Raw genomic sequence first — 19,750 nt, forward strand, 5'->3', positions numbered from 1 at the left:
TTTGTGGGAGTGGTCAGCCAATGTCTGATTTAACTTGAAGCCCACTCCAAGAGAGGGAATTTGTGTCTGAAACTATTTGGGAATGCCAGCAACGCAGCACTGGGTAGCACAGAGACCTTGGATAGAACTAAACGTGAGTGGTGTTAAAAAATTCAATGAAGTGATGTCTAATGTTATTCTCCTATACTCATAGATGAGTGCCTTGCCCAGTAATCATCAGAGAAGCTTCTTCTCCTAGCAGATGGGAGCAGATACAGAGAACAAGAGCCAGGTATTATGTGAGTAGAATCTTAATGAGGGCTCCAGGAATACTGTGAAAGGGTGATAGAAGAATTGTAGAAATCAGAGGGAATGGAAGACACCAGAAGAACACAAGGCACTGAACCAAATAAACAAGGCAAACATGGGCTCACAGATGCTGAAGTGGCAAACTGAGATTTACATGCATCTATACCAGGGTATTTTTGTGGGATTCCCTAACATGGAAAGAGTCTGGCTCTGACTCCTTTGTCCTTGGGATACTTATTCCTCCTATTAGGTTGACTTGTCCAGCTTTGGTGTGAGGGCTCTTACCATTTCTGACTGTCTTATCTGGTTTGGTTGTTGTCTCCTAGAGAGCTGTACTCTTCTGGTTAGAGATGGAGAGGGAGTGGATGTAGAGAAGAGGGAAAGTAGGGGAAGCTAGGAGAGGGAGAGGGAGGAGAAACTATGGTTGGGGTGTAGTTTGTGTGTGTGTGTGTGTGTGTGTGTGTGTGTGTGTGTGAGAGAGAGAGAGAGAGAGTGTGTTTACACATATATTTATATTACCAGTTTACAAAGAGGAGAATCTAAATATATCTCATATTTCAGAATTTTCATCCATTTGATGGTTCAGGTCCCTATTTCCATTGGAGCCAGGATAGGTCTTTGTAGATAAATTACCTCTGTTCAGTTATCATGTTAGAAACAAAGGAATAAGATGGATACAAAACTAGGTGACTCTCAGTTTCAATCAAGCGAATGCTGGTGATTTACTATTTTCCAGTTGTCACCAACTCTTTCAAGTTTCTTAATTTCCCTTTATTGTCTCAATCTAGGGGCCATGTCTTTAACGCATATGCTTACAGGGAATGTGTCAGCTGAAAAGATCGCTGTATTTAAGGAGTACTTACCCATATCTCAGTCAGATGAGCTTCAAGCCTGGCACTAGTTGGAATCTGGCTTCCCATCTTATATATCTATCCATTCTTTATATCTCTTATAGTACTGATTGCAAACAAGGGGATTGCTTGAATCCTTCACTTTTATTTTTTAAAAAATATGGAAATAAAATAAAGACTTTTTATGAGCCCTGTTCAAAGCCACACAATCCTGCACAGGATATCATTGAGTCTAACAATACGGAATTCTCTAATACAATAACCAACAGATTCACAAGTGTTACTTCTATTAATTGCCATAGCATCAGATTCAGATTCTTACTGGATGATTATTGCATTTTCTACAGGCAACTTGTATTTCAATATATAAAAGGAAAGACCTAAAATATCAAATAATTCAATGGCATATGTAATTGTGTGTGATTGAGAGGCACAGCAGTGATCTGGCAAGTGTTTGCAGGTGGCTGGAGAGGCTACATAGTGACAAATGACATGACTGATGTTCCCTTCCCAAGTTATCATTTGGCCACCAGATTCAAGTGCAGCTCCTTTCTTTCCCAACCACAACAAAAGACCACAATCAATTTCCCTGCTGTGTTTACCCTTTGGACACTTGAGGATGTGACATGCCTTTGGGAAAATAGGCACAGCCATTTGTCCAGAAGCAGGAACTAGGCAAAGGGATAAACCTAAAAGAATTTATAGGATTTCATCTAGAAATGGCTTATTCCTTTTTAGTGTGTTGCATTTTAATGTGCAAGTTTTTCATTAAGAAATCTCAGTTGCATTTAATTGGGGTGTGGATCTCCTTGGAGCTCTCAGCAGCCATTGGTCATTTGACCTTTATCTGAGCATGAACTTTGAGCTTTGCTTTTTCTGGTACAAGTCAAATTGACAGTGTGTCTCCAGCAAAGCTCTTACCTGCCTCCAGCTAGGTGATAAATAATTAAGATGTTGAGAGAGATACAGAGACACTCACTTTGCCTGATCCTGTCAAATGCCAGTGGGCTTTCAGATCCCAAAGCTCTGAGAGAATCTTCTTTTCTGATGACTTAGACCTCAGAGAGAATCAGTAGGAAGAAAAGCAATTACACGCATTGTATAACGTAATGACACAACAGAATGTGCAACTAAGTGGATGAGAATATATGTGCGTTATTAAAGCAAGCTTATAGATCTGATGAAAGCAATAACCAAACTTTTAAACATTTATGACAATATTTAACAAGCTATTATTAAACAGACTTTTAAGGAGTTTCAAGTAACTTCAATGAAGAAATAGAATAAATGAAAAGAAAACAATAGCCCCAAAGAGTATCAGTCCAATCAATCTTTTTCTCATTTTGTAATAATTTATTTGTATTATTCCTTGAGACTCTGTGAACATATGTGTTTATTTTTGTTTGATGTATTGGAACTCATTACCAGGGGCTCTTTCTAAATATCCTTTGAAATATTTATATGAGTTACAGACTTATGAAAACATTGTTTATAAATTGAGCTTTATTTTATCCTTTTTGTTCTGTACCCAAATCTTAATTCAGAGTTTGAATGTTTCTGTCAGTCAGAACAAACAAAAGGTCTTAGGGTTTTGCAGTCCCCATCTGTGCTGGAACACTGACATTTGGATTGCAATGCTGGTTTTGCTTTTTTTTTTTTAATTTTTATTTTTTTTTTATTTTTTTTGTCTTCTTCCTTCCTTCCTTCCTTCCTTCCTTCCTTCCTTCCTTTCTTTCTTTCTTTCTTTCTTTCTTTCTTTCTTTCTTTCTTTCTTTCTTTCTTTCTTCTTCTCTCTGTCCCTTCCTTCCTTCCTTCCTTCCTTCCTTCCTCCCTCCCTCCCTCCCTCCCTCCCTTCCTTTCTCCCTCCCTCCCTCCCTCCCTCCCTCCCTCCCTTCCTTCCTTCCTTCCTTCCTTCCTTCCTTCCTTCCTTCTTTCCTCTCTCTCTCTCTCTTTCTTTCTTTCTTTCTTACTTTCTTTCCTTCTATATTTTTCTTTCTTAGAATAGTCAAGCATGAACTTAACTTTGCATCTGTCTCCAGTTTCAGATTCATAGAGATCCTCTTGTCTTAGGCTTTTAAGTGCTAGACTCACAGTCATGAGCCAGTACGCTTGAAATAGAATTCTGTTGGTGAGGCACACTTTTAAACTGTACATAGAAATATTTTAGTGTCAATAGATTTTAAAAGTATTCTTGAATCTTTGAAATACATTACCATACATTAAAATTCAGTACCTTATTCATCTGAAGTATAGAAAGCAATGGCTTTAAGGTTGCATAGACTGATTTATGTGGCCCCATTCTTTCATCACTAGAACATCTGTATCTGCTAATTGTGAAATTCTGTGTCCATTAGAAAATAGCTCCAAATTACCCGTTCTCTTCTGCTCTCAACCTTTGCCACTAGGATTGCTGTCTTCATCTTTAAAATCACACATAAGTGTAAATTGATATGAATTATGTTTTCAGAAGTGTCTTATTTCAAGGCAATCCTTTTTTTCTTTCACCAAAGTAAATAAGAAATAGTTTACTATGAGCCAAATAGGAAGAACCATGTCCTAACATGATGGAGCAGGGTATCTTGAATGATAGGTTGTACTTTGGAAATTATCACACTGACTGTGACAGTTATAGAGCATCAATAACAAAGACAAGTATCAGTACATTTGCCAAATATGACAGTGGGGCATTTAATGGCTGGGTACTGAAATCTGGAAACTGCTGTAGTCTTCAATACTAAGTGATGATATATTTAGTATCTGTGTTAGTGCAAACTGGTATTCTTCTGCCCCAATATATGGAAGTGGCATTTATTTGATAATTAAAATGGTGTCAGGTCAGATACGTAGGGACTTGGTGAATTTAGGTGTACTAATTCAAGGTAAATTTGGCTCTTCTTCTGCAACCTTTAACTCTCCACAACCAGAATGAAGACTTTTATAATCCCTCATGGAATCCTCATGTGGAATTGTCCTCCCAGATGTGCCTTTTTCAGGGAACTAAGGATCAACCATTTAAAACAATCCATTCAATTCACTTCCTTTGTAGGATACATTTCTAAAGCTGTGTAATACTGTATCATAGCCATACACTTTTGTTCTCAGGCATCAATTTGCTAATGGCAGTCTCCTTCTAATCACTGGTTCCTGTGAATAAAGCTTCTCCAAAGAACAATGTGCAAATATGATTTACTGATCTCGAATGTTGCTGGTGTATTTTGAGAACTGCTTCAACCTGCTGTAATTCCATGTTTAATGTCTGGAGAAATTACCACATAATTTGCATAGCCACGCCCATTTCCCACTCTTACCTGAAATGCACAAGGCATATCCTCTGCTGGACCCTGCAGATTGTGTCTCTTTGTCTTTTTTTTTTTTTTTTTAACGACAATTCTCATAACCATATGAAGTGACAACTGTGTTCTACTTTTCCAAAATGACAAATACTACTGAGCAGATTGTTGATGTATATATTGATTATTTATTAATCTTTGAGAATTTCCAAATTATTTGACCAACGTTTTAGTGGCCAGTTTTTTCACGAATTTCATTTCTTTTTACTTAATGTTTATGATTGCCTTGCTTACGTGTGTATCTGTGCACAATGTGTATACCTAGTTCTCAAAGACAGGAAAAGGTAGTGTAATGGAACTGTAATAAAAGACAATTTTATGAGCAACCACGTGAATTATACTGATAATTATGAAAATCTAGGCTTTCTTCAAATTAAATAAATGGTCTTGATCATTGACTCAGCCCCAAATATCTTGTGTGTTTTATTTGTTAGTTTTTAAAATATTAATTATAAAAATATTTACATAATTTCCTTTCTCTCTCCCTTTTTTGTTTCTTTTGATTTTTTTAAAATTGATTTTTCTGTTTTAGTATTTTTTTAGTATTTTCAAATTTTTACATTATTTAATATTTCCTGCACCATAAGGAACAGTGTGTAAGAAAGCAAAAGAAACAGAATCTACTCACTCACACACACTGGAATCCCACCCATTAAAACACAAAACTGACAACGATAATATGTATTCAAAGGACCTGGTGCAGTCGGGAAGGCATGATGAATGCTGTCACAGTCTCTGTGAACTCATATATGGCATTTACTTATGGACCACATCTTTCTTCTTTCTATCCAGAGGCAGTCCTTGTTGCCCTCCCCCACTCCTCACCTCCTCACTTGAAACCCCTGGTACAAATTTCCTTACCCCCATATCTCTTGTTCATTTCCAGTTCTCCCTCATCCTTTATCTCCTGTCTTAATCTCTTATTCTTGCTATTTTCCCTCTGGAGCAAATAACTCTCCCCTGTGCTGAGACCTAGGTCAACAGTGCCTTAAGCCCACAATGAGGTTCTCTATACATCCCATTTGGAGATCATTTTTACAAGCTCTTACACTCCATGCATAACATCTGGCTATTAAGTCTCATTCTAGGAGATGGAATTCACATCCAATGCTGCCTGATGACAAAGACCCTGAGACTAGATAGTCCAGGGATTTATGGGAAACCAAGTACTATATTGTACTAGAGGAAGAGAGGAATAAAATGATACCAATAACTTCTTGCTATATTTATATATCAATGCCTTTCACAGCCTTCATCAGAGAAGCTATCTTCTGTAGCAGAAGGAAATAAATACAGAGACTCTCAGCTAGATTATGAAGAGAGTGAAAGAACTTGCAACTCTTGGACATAAATGATGTGTCTCCATCAAATCCCAAGACTAAGAGAACTCTGTAAAAGAGGAGGCAAAGAATATAAGACCCAGAGTTGATGGAAGACACCAAGGAACCAAGGCTTTCTAAACACTGCCGGACAAAAGCACATACAAACTCAAAGAGACTATGGCAGCATGCAGAGGACTTTCAACATTGTACAACATATGATTCTTAGAGCTGAAAGGACACATGATGGATATATGCCCTGAATCCTATCCTCAAATCTATCAGCATTTGATACTGCTAATGAATCTATAGTTTGTTCCAAGGGAATTTCACTGGATAACCAAACTACTGTTAAGCATAGGATGCATGACCAGCACTTGATGACCCATAGAAGCTGAACTCAATGCCATCTTCAGAGGATTCTTGTCTCACAATGCCATGTGCATGCTTTTTTTTTTCTTTCTTTCTTTTCCATTTTATATTTTTATTTTCAGTTCTTTCTCTTGCTCTCTCTCTCTGACACTTGTGTATATATTGTTACTTCTGGTTTTGTGTTTTTATGTGATTCCTGAGAGTCTTAGTGTTTCATTTCTGTCAAGAGACACCAAGACCATGACAACTTTTTTTTTTTTTTAGAAATTTTCTTCATTTACATTTCAAATGGTATCCCGAAAGTCCTCTATACCCTCCCTCTACCCTGCTCCCCAACCCACACACTCCCACCTCCTGGCCCTGGCATTCTCCAGTACTGGGGCATATAATCTTCGCAAGACTAAGGGCTTCTCCTCCCAATGATGGCTGACTAGGCCATCTTCTGCTACATATGCAGCTAGAGACATGACCTCTGGGGGTATAGGTTAGTTAATATTGTTGTTCCTCCTACATAGGGTTGCAGACCCCTTCAGCTTCTTGGGTACTTTCTCTAGTTCCTCCATTGGGGGCCCTGTGTTCCATCCTATAGGTGACTGTGAACATCCACTTCTGTGTTTGCCAGGCCCCGGCATAGCTTCACAAGAGACAGCTCTATCTGGGTCCTTTCAGCAAAATCTTGCTGGTGTATGCAATGGTGTCAGCCTTTGGAGGCTGATTATGGTATGGATCCCTGGGTATGGACATAGTACTACCGGAGGATCCCGCAATATCTCTCCTGGGCATATATCCAGAAGATGTTCCAACTGGTAAGAAGGACACATGTTCCACTATGTTCATAGCAGCCTTATTTATAAAAGCCAGAAGCTGGAAAGAACCCAGATGTCCCTCAACAGAAGTATGGATACAGAAAATGTGGTACATTTACACAATGGAGTACTACTCAGCTATTAAAAAGAATAAATTTATGAAATTCCTAGGCAAATGGATGGACTTGGAAGGCATCATCCTGAGTGAGGTAACCCAATCACAAAAGAAATCACATGATATGTACTCACTGATAAGTGGATATTAGCCCAGAAACTTAGAATACCCAAGATACAAGATACAATTTCCAAACACATGAAACTCAAGAAGAACAAAGACCAAAGTGTGGACACTGCTCCTTCGTAGAATTGGGAACAAAACACCCATGAAAGGAGTTACTTAATCATTTTATTTCATTCTATTATTTCCCTTAGAAGGCTATTTTCCAATGTGAGACAGCAAATGAGTGTATCAGCATAGAAAAGTAAAACCATGATCATAATATAATAGATGAAAAAAATCTATTTTCAATAAATAAGGATAAAAAATATTTGTTCATCATTTTGTCTACAGTAATCTTTAGTCTGTAAAGCAGCAATTATTTGATGAACTTAAGTGATTTCACAGTAAATTGCCAGTTTAAAAACACATGCTTTGATGTGCAAATGTAATATAATTAATTACAGGAGAGTTTATGGTAAAGTATGTCAACTGTTCTGAAGCACACATTTAAATCTGTATCTTTCAGATGACATGTGTGAAAGACAGTGAAACTCAGCGTTAGAAACAACTGCTTTTATATCTTGCCCCCAAGACCTGCCACAGTAGTATTCCTGATCCACAGTTCATCTCTATGAAGAAGACATTTTGACAGAAAAGCATTCATTTCAAAGGACTGTTGATACAAAATTAACTCATTACCACTAAACCTTCTCAAAGGATAAAGAACATTTGATACATTACTGATCAAAGTTGATCCAAAATGCAAAATAGTAAAACATCTATACTTTATGAGAATATCCAGATGAGAAATATTTTCAAGAGCACCGTGTTTCACATATCAGCTTTCTATGGCGCTTTTCTTTGCTTCACTGTATTCTTCATAATGGCTTCATTGATGATCCCTTAGAAATGTCCTCACTTATCTCTAAAGTTATGCAGGGCAACCAAGTTTGAGAAAGTGAAAAACCTGACTTGTGATTTGGTCACAACTTAGAATTCTGTCTTCAATGATAAGAGTAGATCTTCACATTTACTGGGGGAAATGAGCTGTCCTTGCTGCTGCTTCTCTTATTAGGTCCATAATGATTTTGGCTATTACTTAAAAGGTCAATTTTTTTGTCCATCTTAAGGAAGTCTTAAGGAATTCCTGTCCATCCACTGTTGCACTATTATCTCTGATGGGGAGTCATTGTTTGCTCTACTTCTCTCAGCAACTATTCTGTCATGTCCATTATAGAATCAGTGCATAAATTATAGTAGTCTGCGAATCTGGCATGCTCTCATTGTGTTCAGTGTGCTTTCAGATTTTAGGAGCTCTGCCAAAATCACAGGGAAAGAAAATGTCCTGTTCTACATTTTTAATTTTTTTTATTAGGTATTTTCCTCATTTACATTTCCAATACTATCCAAAAAGTCCCCAATACACTCCCCCCACCCCGTTCTACATTTTAAAACAAAGCCATGAACACCAGGCATCTCTTCATTACTACTATCCTGTGCTTAAATGGCTACCCCAAAAAGCTACTATCCTGTCATCTGAGAAGCAGGAAGCTATATCTAAGTAATGCTAAAATATCTTCTGTCACTGTGAATTCTGCCTTCTCTGTGACTTGACCACAAATACTTTTCCACATTTCTGTCATAATAACACCTGTCACAGTATTTGTTTAGCTAAAATATTTACAGTGAACTGGGTAGAGCCTTTTTAAGAATTGAAAGAGGTTGTCACAATAACTTTCTCTGTATCAAATGAACCAATGTGTATTCATAACAGATATGGAAATAGGGAAGAAAACTAAAGAGAAGTTCAGTGAGTTTTAAATAAACCAAGAGTTATTGGATTTGATGGAAGTAGAAAACAGGACCTGGTCAGGCAGAGCAGAGATCCTAAAATAGGTGTATGGAATTCTTGCTGGGTCCAGAAAGGTCAGAAGAGAACTCTGCTTTCAGTTTCTGGAGGGGCAGCTGGAATTATTCATATTCCTCACCCAAATTTCTGTCATAAGTCATTTAAAAAGTCCCAAGACTTTCAGTTAAATGGGACTATATTTTCTGAAAGCCCCTCCTGTTATTCAAGAGTTGCTCTCTCTATGTGTCTCTCTGTCTCCCTCAAACTCTTGCTCCTGCAGTGCCCCCATTCTCCCTTCTCCCTTTAAGTTTCTACCTATGAATTTATAGTAAAATCTATGTTGCAGTATTTTCATTCTTCAAATCTGTGATAAAAAGAACATTGAATTTATTGTCCTAAAACAGTTTCAGTGGCTTTATTGAGATGGGACATGTTCTCAGAGATAGAACAATGTTACCATACAGATTCACCAACTAAAACCATTGATCTAGATTATGGATTATTTGAATAAGAAGACGTCATTTACCTTAGCACCATAGGTAGATCCTAAAGATTTCTCCTACATAGTGTCAGGCTTATTATTCATTGAGTGAATGCAAAAACAGGAAAATCATGTCTACACATACCTCCATGCCATGGCTTTCTTTTTTGTAGATATATCTAGAAAAGAATCTTAGTAGACATATTAAGCACAGGGGCAGGAATTAATTTAGCACACCAATATTCTCTAATAGTCCCTGACAGAAGCAATGCTGGATGCTCTTAATTGCATATTCTCATCAGATGAAGGTCAAATCTTTGTGATCAAAACTTCTGATTTTAACAATGGAAAGGTGGCCAACAACCAGATATTTTGTGCTAGGATACATGGCAAGGATGAATTTAATTTAGGCTGAAAATGATATTCAATGTCTTTGGCATGTGTGGACATGGCATGGAATCAAATGTTTTCAAATAGTTGTAATCCACTAGGACTCCATGGCAAATAGGTCAGGCAAATAGGTCAGGCAGTATAAAATTCAGTTTAAACTTTTACCAGTCAGCATCATGCCCAAGAACCAATCCCAGGACTTACTATCTGTTCTCTCTTTCTTTTGCTTACACATCACTTTTACATAACTTATATAGCTATGATGCAACATTAGACCATTGAGCTTAGTATTTTTTCTTGTAGTGGTTGTCTTAGCCAGAATTTCTATTCCTGCACAAACATCATGACCAAGAAGCAAGTTTAGGAAGAAAGGATTTATTCAGCTTACATTTCCATACTGCTGTTCATCACCAAAGGAAGTGAGGACTGGAACTCAAGGAGGTCAGAAAGCAGGAGCTGATGCAGAAGCCATGGAAGGATGTTCTTTACTGGCTTGCTTCCACTGGCTTGCTCAGTGTTCTTTCTTATAGAACCCAAAAATACCTGTCCAGAGATGGTAACACCCACAAGGGGCCCTCCCCCCATGATCACTAATTGAGAAAATGCCCCACAGCTGGATCTCATGGAGGCACTTCCCCAGCTAAAGCTCCTTTCTCAGTGATAACTCCAGCTTGTGTCAAGCTGACACATAAAACCAGCCAGTACAGTGGTTATGTGAGATGTCAGTGGTGCTTTGAGCACCATTCAAAGGAGAGATGAGGAAAACATCAAATAATGGTTTTCCGATTTTAACTCAGCCCAGAGTCAATGGCACTGGAGCTTTAATCATAAAAATGGCCATGTTCTTATTTTTAAAAAAGTGTATTAACAAAAAGAAACTATTTCCCAGAAAGTTAGCATTAGGATAGAATTAAAGTTTATGAACTGGGAAATTCCATGGTAAATGTATTTGAAACTATATCCAACCAGTATTGTAAAAAGAGGTTTAGAAGAAACAAAGAAGAAAACAAGAAGAGAGAATATTAATATATACATATATGTATATATACATATACATACATACACATATAAATACACATATGTATATATATGTATATATATACATATATATACATACACACACACACGCGCGCGCGTGCGTGCGTGTGTGTGTGTGTGTGTGTGTGTGTGTTTGTGTTTGTGTAAAATAGTGGCACAAACATGAGGACTTCAGTTAAGATTCACAGCACCCATGTCAAAAGACTTGTGTGTTGGTTACAATACAACATTTGGGAAAGTGTAGACAACAGTATCTATGATCAGTTAATTTATTAAACTGAAAATTTTCGGGTTTATAACAGATCTTATCTCAAAAGGAATGTGGAGGAAAATGGTCTAAGAACATACCCATCATCAAAATATGGTTCTCATATGCATGTGCACAAACATAAGTTCATATCCTCACATAAACATGTACATGCACACATGTGTGCACATACAAACTTGCATGAAACATGAACAGACAGATGCACATACCACTACTCACTCACATAAAATCAACAATCATAAGACACATCTAATTTTAAAAAAATTGTATAATTCCAAGAAGTAAATACTGATTTATCAAGGAAGTTTCAGGATTTGCTTTCCAAAGTAAGATGAAAGATCTTTTATATGGTCATGTTTGGTCATAAGAATAACTATTTTATTTATATTTATTCTGAGAAACAAGATTGCCCTTCGCTCAAGTAAAGGAAAAGACAGGTATACCAAGTATCAAATTGGCTTTTGATGAAAGAATAATATATATTACTGCTTGTATTCATAAAATGCAAGGTAGGAAAAATGAAGGAGAAAAACAAGTAATTTTATAACATATTAAAAATATTCTATCCTAACCCACACCTGATCCTTAAGCTCTTCAAGATCCTCCCTATCCTCTCTTCATTCTAGGTCCCTCCCTCCATTCTATGACTATTTTATTCTCCTTTATAAGTGAGATTCAAGCATCCTCCATTGAGCCTTCCTTCTTGTTTAGCTTCTTTGTGTCTGTGGAGCATAGCATGGGTATCCTGTATGTATATTATGGTTAATATCCACTTATGAGGGATCACATACCACGTATGTCCTTTTGGGTCTGGTTACCTCACTCAGGATGATATTCTCAAATTCCATCAACAAGGAGATGGACAGATGGCCATGAGAATGAATGGAAATCTACAGCTGGAGGGGTTCGGGGGCATCTGGAGGAAGTGCCAGAGACCTGGGAGGTATCCAAGAATCAATTTGGTGGTGGTGACCTTATCTGTTACTCACAGCATTGGGGATTTGGAACCTGAAGAACCTGCCTGTGGTCAGGCAGGAAGCCCAATGTACCCATAGGGACATGAAACCACCCACAAAAATTTCCAACTCAAATTTATTTTGCCTACAAGAAATTCAGGCACAGGGCATAGATCAGAGACTGTGGTAATGGCCACAAAATAACTGGCCCAACTGGCCCAACTAGAGATCCATCCCCTGGGCAAGAACTAATCTTTGGCCCTATTAATGATGCTTTGTTATGCTTACAGACAGGAGTCTAGCGTTGTTGTCCTCAGAGAGACTCTACCCAAGAGCTGACTCAGAGTGACACAGAGACAAACATCCAAATAGTACATGAAGCTTGGGGACTTTTAGGAAGATTGAGGGCCCTCAGCTGAATTTATACGATATATATATATATATATATATATATATATATATATATATATATATATATATGAATGACACAGAGGACCCAAATGATTAAGACTGAATTTCCTCTTCTTTTGTCTGCTTCATGATATAGCCATCTCTAAAAATTATCCCCAAAGGAAAGGAATATGAAACTAAAGAACTCTACACACATCTATTACAACCTTGCCACTTATAAGAAATATTCTGTAGGCACTTTAGTAATACCTACCTTAGTCACTATGGAAAAAGACTTCTCACACTTCTTTCAGTTGTGACACTCGGGTATGGTACTTTGACTTTCTGTTCATAGGCCTATTCTTATAAGTATATTTGCATTTTTATGGACTTTATTAATACTCTTAACAGCTTTTATGTGGGATGTGTTCTTCTATCTGGGATGTAGTGGATGAACCTAGCCTCATGGTAGCTTGATGTGGCAGGATGGGGGTTAACCAGGGGGGCTGCCAACCACTCAGAGGGGAATGGTGAGGGATTTTAGGAGGGGGTTACCAGGACATGGGCAGTGATTGGGATGTGAAGTGGATGCTCACAGTCAGCTATTGGATGGATCACAGGGCCCCCAATGGAGGAGCTAGAGAATGTACCCAAGGAGCTAAAGGGATCTCCAACCCTATAGGTGGAACAACAATATGAGCTAACCAGTACCCCCCCCCCCGGGGGGGGGCTTGTGTCTCTAGCTGCATATGTATCAGAAGATGGCCTAGTTGGCCATCAGTGGAAAGAGAGGCCCATTGGTCGTGCAAACTTTATATGCCTCAGTACACGGGAATGCCAGGGCCAAGAAGTGGGAGTGGGTGGGTAGGGGAGTGGGGGGCAGGGTATGGGGAACTTTTGGGATAGCACGGGAAATGTAAATGAAGAAAATACCTAATAAAAATTAAAATTAAAAAAGAAGAAAAAAATATAAAGTTTAAAAAGTAAAGAGTTGACATTTATTTTATACAAATAAGTTTTTATTTCTTCTCCAAGGTTACTCTGAGCACACAAAAATTATATAATATTTCTATGCATTGGGATGCAAAAAATGTATATCATTCTATAAATCAAGTGGTTGCCTCTAATGAATATAATAAATTAATTAAGATCATATAGTTCTTGGTTGTACAGAAAAAGCACTGCCTATCTCAAATCCCCAAGGTTTTGAAGTATACTTAAGCAGAATATGTTGGGGACTAAGACAATTTCTCATGTGGTATAGTTCTTGTTACATAGGGAGGAAGACCTGAGATTGGATGCCTGTATGACTCTATATATGCCCATGCTCCCAGACCACACACATGTACCCACCCTCACATATACACAATAGCATATAAACATACATATCTACATAGATAAGATTGCATTGTCTATCAAATGACAATCATGAATTCAGAAGTGATCAACCTAGTTTGGAGTATATTGCACAGAAATGAAATAACACAGATTAATAACATTACAATTGCCTGCCACCATGGATCACCAATACCACTGGCTAGATTTTGTTTGGAGAGTTAAATTAATTACTATAAATTTATTTGATTTGGACATACAAGTGAAGTAACTTTGCACTGATTGCTTCTTACACAATGATTAAAAGTTGATAATGATCATCTCACAAAGCCCAGTGAAGAAGCACAACTGTGTAAACTATGAAAGTTGAGTATAAGCTCGGTTTAGATCAGGTTTTAAATTCTGAAACTCATTAGATTCATTGCTTTTGTTTGAACAGCTGTTGATCTGCAAATAAATTCAGTGTCAATGTTTATATTAAATATTTAGACACAATGTGCATTATTTTAATCCAACCAAAAGTATCCATATTTGTCCAACATCACAGGCATTTGCTTTAAGGGGACCTGAAAAGATATACTCAAATTTTTATTTTAATTATTTTCCCATATTAAGATTGTCTAGCTACAAAAGGCAGGAAGGAGTCTCCTAGCTGCCAATGGACGGTTTTCAAGTGGATGGTTTTGTTTTAGCAATGAGATTATTTTCTCAGTCACTTGCATTGTCAAAATGTTCCCTGCAGTGAAATAAGGACAGGAGAAGCAGTTCACAGTATTTACTAAATGATCTGCACTCAGGAGTGAATTTTATACTTCATTCTTTTTATTGTTTTTCTCAGAAGAATGCAATATACCTGCTTTGTCTTAGTGATACTGTCAATGTGTGTGTGTTTGTGTGTGTGTGTGTGTGTGTGTGTGTGTGTGTTTGTTTCATTGATCCAAGAAAAATGTAGACAAATTCCTCATTCTTCTTCAGCATATTTTTGTAGTGCTGCTATTCATCACTATTTTCATAAATAAATATCCTTAGAATGTGTTATAGAAGGCAAATGAGAGCTGGGCAGTGGTGGCGCACACCTTTAATCCCAGCACTTGGGAGGCAAAGGCAGGTGTTTTTCTGAGTTTGAGGCCAGCCTGGTCTACAGAGTAAGTTCCAGAACAGCCAGGGCTATACACAGAAACCCTATCTCAAAAACAAAACAACAAAACAAACAAACAAACAAAAACAAAACAACAACAAAAACAAACAGAAGGCAAATGAGTCCAAATTTTTTTTGTACTCTTAACTGTGATATTTGTAGGCTTGGGTGTTGAATAGGCTATAAAAACTTTGTACTCTTGTATATCCTTTCTGAGATCCAAGAATTTGTTATGTGGTTGTAATAAGGTAATATGCCATATAACACCAAATGTGATGTCTAGAGTCCGGAGAGGCATTTCAGTATTTAAGGGCACTGAGAAATTTTTCCAATAACCAGGATTTGATTGTTAGCATCCAAACGATGGCACAGAGCTGATTATAACTTTAGTTTCAAGGGGGCTGCATCCCACTTTTTGCTCTACAGGCACTGTATGTAGTTCATTTACATATGCACAGGTAAAGCACCATGAACACATACAATAAAATAATAATTAAAAAATTAAATTGTGGGCTGGAGAGATGGCTCAGCGCTTAAGAGCACTGACTGCTCTTCCAAAGGTCCTGAGTTCAATTCCCAGCAACCACATGGAGGCTCACAAACAGCCATTTGTAATGGGATCTGATGCCTTCTTCTGGTGTCTCTGAAGACAGCTACAGTGTACTCATTATATAAATGAATAAATAAATAAATAAATAAATAAATAAAATCTTTAAAAATTAAATTGTAAGCATATGTTACATCCTAGAGCTCTTGTCAACAAATTATTTGCTTATGGCAATGAATTAGTATTCTAGCAGTCATCTATCCCTTTTAAAAAACCAGGCAATCTGTAACCAGCTGGTTAAGAAAAATACAGACTATTCTCCATTTTAGATTTTTCCAGGGTCTAGTACACTCAACAAATGCTGGGAAAGTTGTAGTTCAGGAATTATGAGGTGGTTTTGGAAGGTCTTCCAATGAAGGGTGTGATACAGTAGCCTGTTTTGATACAATTATGAGTCTATTTGTTTCTCTGTCTGCTGATGTAGCAACTTGGCAGCAAGAAGCAGAGTAAGCAATGAGGAGAGGATTGTTTGTCTTGGCTCTTGACTTGTTTCCTTCTATCTCTGTTCTTTGGTAGTCTTCTAGGGCAGTGTTTCATATGGCTGTGTGTTACAGTTTCTACAAGTGATGTTTATTATGTGTGTCTTTATGATCTCCTATGCTATTTGACTGTTTTGTCTTTGCTGACAAGCTGTATTCCACATTTCTAGACCATAACAGGGACTATGTCTTCCTTAATTGTCTATGAATCACCAAATTGTGCATATCAATTCTGTTTCATAGTTTTGCAGTGAATTGATGTGATGCCTTTAAAAAAGAGATGCATGTGTTCTCCTTTCTATCATATTATGTCTGAGGCTGCAGGAAGATATATATATATATGTATATGTATGTATATATATATATATATATATATAATCAAGTGAAAAAAGAAAAAATTAAATGATGTTATGGACAGAATGATGATTTTTAATATTATTTCAAGGGTATTAATTATATGATAAATATTTAAAATTACTGTTAATATTTTTGTTTTATTTTATAGCTCTTTATAATATGGAATAGTTAACAATAGGTTTAGTACAGGGCAAATAATCAGAACTTAGAGATTTGACTTATAGGTGAGTTAATAGTGTATCTTTAATACTGTTTTTGGGAGATACTCCTGCATTCTTAGGAAGAACAATGTGCTACATGGAATAATAGAACATAATGACAGGGATGTCCTGTATTTATTTTATACATGGATTTGCAGAGTATGTATAAAGTGTATTGCATTATTTGACTACTGTTTTATTTCAACAGTGTGGACTGGATCCCTTAATCCATTTGCCTAGTAGGAGAGGAGGAAATGTGCAGTTCTCAGTTTGGTTAAAGTTTAACTTTCAGGCGTTTCTTCCACATGGGATCTTTGAAATAAACTGAGTTCCTGCAAAAGTATCACTTAAAATATTAAATTTGAATTAGTCTAGTAATAGAGATCAGGGAAGGGGTCATGAAGACAGCATGCAACAAAATAAGCAAATAAATAATTAATAGTGTGGTGAGTCTGGGACGGATTCTGAATCTAGGAAACAAGTTGGGGGAGGACAATGGGAAGAAACAGGTAATATCAAAGGACTTTTTATGAAGGAAATATGGCAGAAAGTCCTCAATGTAATGAGTGAGAATAAGAAAGAGGCAAAAATAGAGAATGGGAAAAGAGGGAGAAGAGACAGATAAGGAGGGAGAAGGGGGAGGGATTTGGAGAAACATGAGTAAGATAATAAGGGGAACTCAGATAAGTGGAAGGAAGAGGAATAGACAATGTAAATAGGAATTAAGAAATGAAAAGAAGGCTATGGAGAAAAGAAATTAGATTAGAGGTGAGATTTCATTAGAACGTTCACACAATGCTAAGTCATATTCAGTGTTTGGATATATCTGCAACCATGTGAAACACATGCAATAGTCAATATGGCAGTGTCGTGATAGGAAGTGTGAAGTGTGATTTCACAAAGGAATTGTAATGACTTAACATTTAAGTCTTACAGTATGGCAGTGAGAAGCTGATGCAGGAAGGATATGGCAGAAATACACAACAAATACACGACTATTATACAACAGGCAAGTTACAAAATTATGAAATAGAAAAATTGTACATTACAGCAAGATCACCAACACAGACTTGTGGGAGATTTCATCACATAAATAAACAATTGAGATATGCTTAATTGTTATGCACATTAGAGAAATATATGGTTTAGATAAATGAATCTGAAGATTATAAACAGAGGCACGAGGGAGCACACTGTGTGGTCTATAGGTCAATCAAGATGGAAATTTTGGGCAGGGACTCTAGGCCAATGTTAGGATGGAGATATCCTAAAGGTTTGCAATAATAAGGAGAAGAATGTTCAGCATCATTAGTCATCCAGTAAAGCAAGTCAAAATCACAGTGGGTATCATTGTCACAGATATTAAGATTGCTGTAACCGTAAACAATGAGATAAAATAATACCAGTTAGAGGATGAAGAGATAGAAAACATTTGCGCACAATGGTGGTAGGGAATAGGAAGCTGCTGTGCAATACAATTTAATTTTTTTTCAATAAGATAAGTATGCAAATGCCATGTGATCATGCTTTGCCACAGCTAAGTGCGTGCAAAAATGCATCGATAGCAGATATTTGATGATATGTGTGGCCATAGTGTTAGCACTGGTTGCAATTATGAAAGGTAGATCAAGTCAAATGTTCCTGAGCTGTTAGGTAACCTCATTTTGGTATGTACATATAGGGTATGTACATGAAAGAAGACATTGAACTGATATATCCTTAAGATACTTTATGTGCTGTCTACTCTGCTTTAGGAAAGAATCCAGACACACATGTGCTGTAAGATAGAATCCAGACACGCATGTGCTGTAAGATATCATCCTCTTGAAGGAACATACAGACCCAGGCCCTTTAAACCTGCACAGAGAAAGATGATTGGTTTTTAGAGCAAGTTGTAAAAAATGTGTAGACATAGGAAGCAACTATTATTAAACTACCTCTTTGAGTGTTAACTTGTTTTCAAATAGATAGAAGTGATCATACAACACTGTGTATGAAAATAAAATACATGAAAATTAAAAAATTAAAGAACACTAAATTGACCATTATAGAATAATTGCATTATTATTATTTGATTTCATCTTTAAAGCAGTCAAAAAGGGGAGAATGTATACAATATGTTTAAATTATTTAGGAAATGTGAAAGACATTCCTAAGAGAAGAAACATGGAAAGTAGGAGGGACAGAAGAAAAGAATAAAGAAACCAAGAATGAGACAAAGAATGATGACAGATCATGCACATATTTTCTGGGGGAATCGAAAGACAGCCAACAACGGAGAGATTATTAAACTAGTCAAGGAGAATGGCTTAAGAAATTGGCAGCAATAAAACTGAAATATAAATAAGGAAGAAGCCTAAAATACTCTTCAGGAAGTGAGAAGATGAAACACATTTCAATAACTATTCAAAGGGCAAAACCATTTCGACTTGATCCCAGCTAAGGGGTATATTTAGCCAGGAACATAGGATTTCTAGAAGACACCACTTTTGAGGAAAGACAATACTTCTTGTATACACAGGTTTGAATTTCCCAGAGTTAAGGTTTGACAAGAAGTCTGAGTTTGAAATGTATATTTGGTACTTATCATTTTATGGCTAGCTGTTTAAGTCTTGGCATAAGAAGAGATACCACTTCCACACAATTTCACGAAGAGCAATTCGGCTCCACATTTTTCTGATGAGATGTCAAGCCTTATAATTATTTTCAGGCTGAAAAGTTTTAGAGAAAATGTAAGAAGGAAATTCAGATGGAAACCCTTAGGGAGGTCATGCCTTATAAAGCATCTCTGCTGAGAGCCAGGTTTCACCAAGGTAGGATGCAACAGAGCCAATTATCCAAAGATTTGTGAGCAAAGTGGTCTGACTGATACAGAGAGACTATATCCCAGTCACAAAATACTATTTCCTACTCTGAATATTTAAAGTGTGTGTGTGTGTGTGTGTGTGTGTGTGTGTGTTGTGAGTGTATGTGCATACATGTGTGCATTATCCACAGAGAGACAATGACTCTAAGGCTAGGTAAGAACTGTTAATTGAATAAAACTAGATTTTGTC

This window comes from Mus musculus, chromosome 8, assembly GCF_000001635.26.
Source record: "Mus musculus strain C57BL/6J chromosome 8, GRCm38.p6 C57BL/6J".
In the NCBI taxonomy this organism is placed as follows: Eukaryota; Metazoa; Chordata; class Mammalia; order Rodentia; family Muridae; genus Mus; species Mus musculus.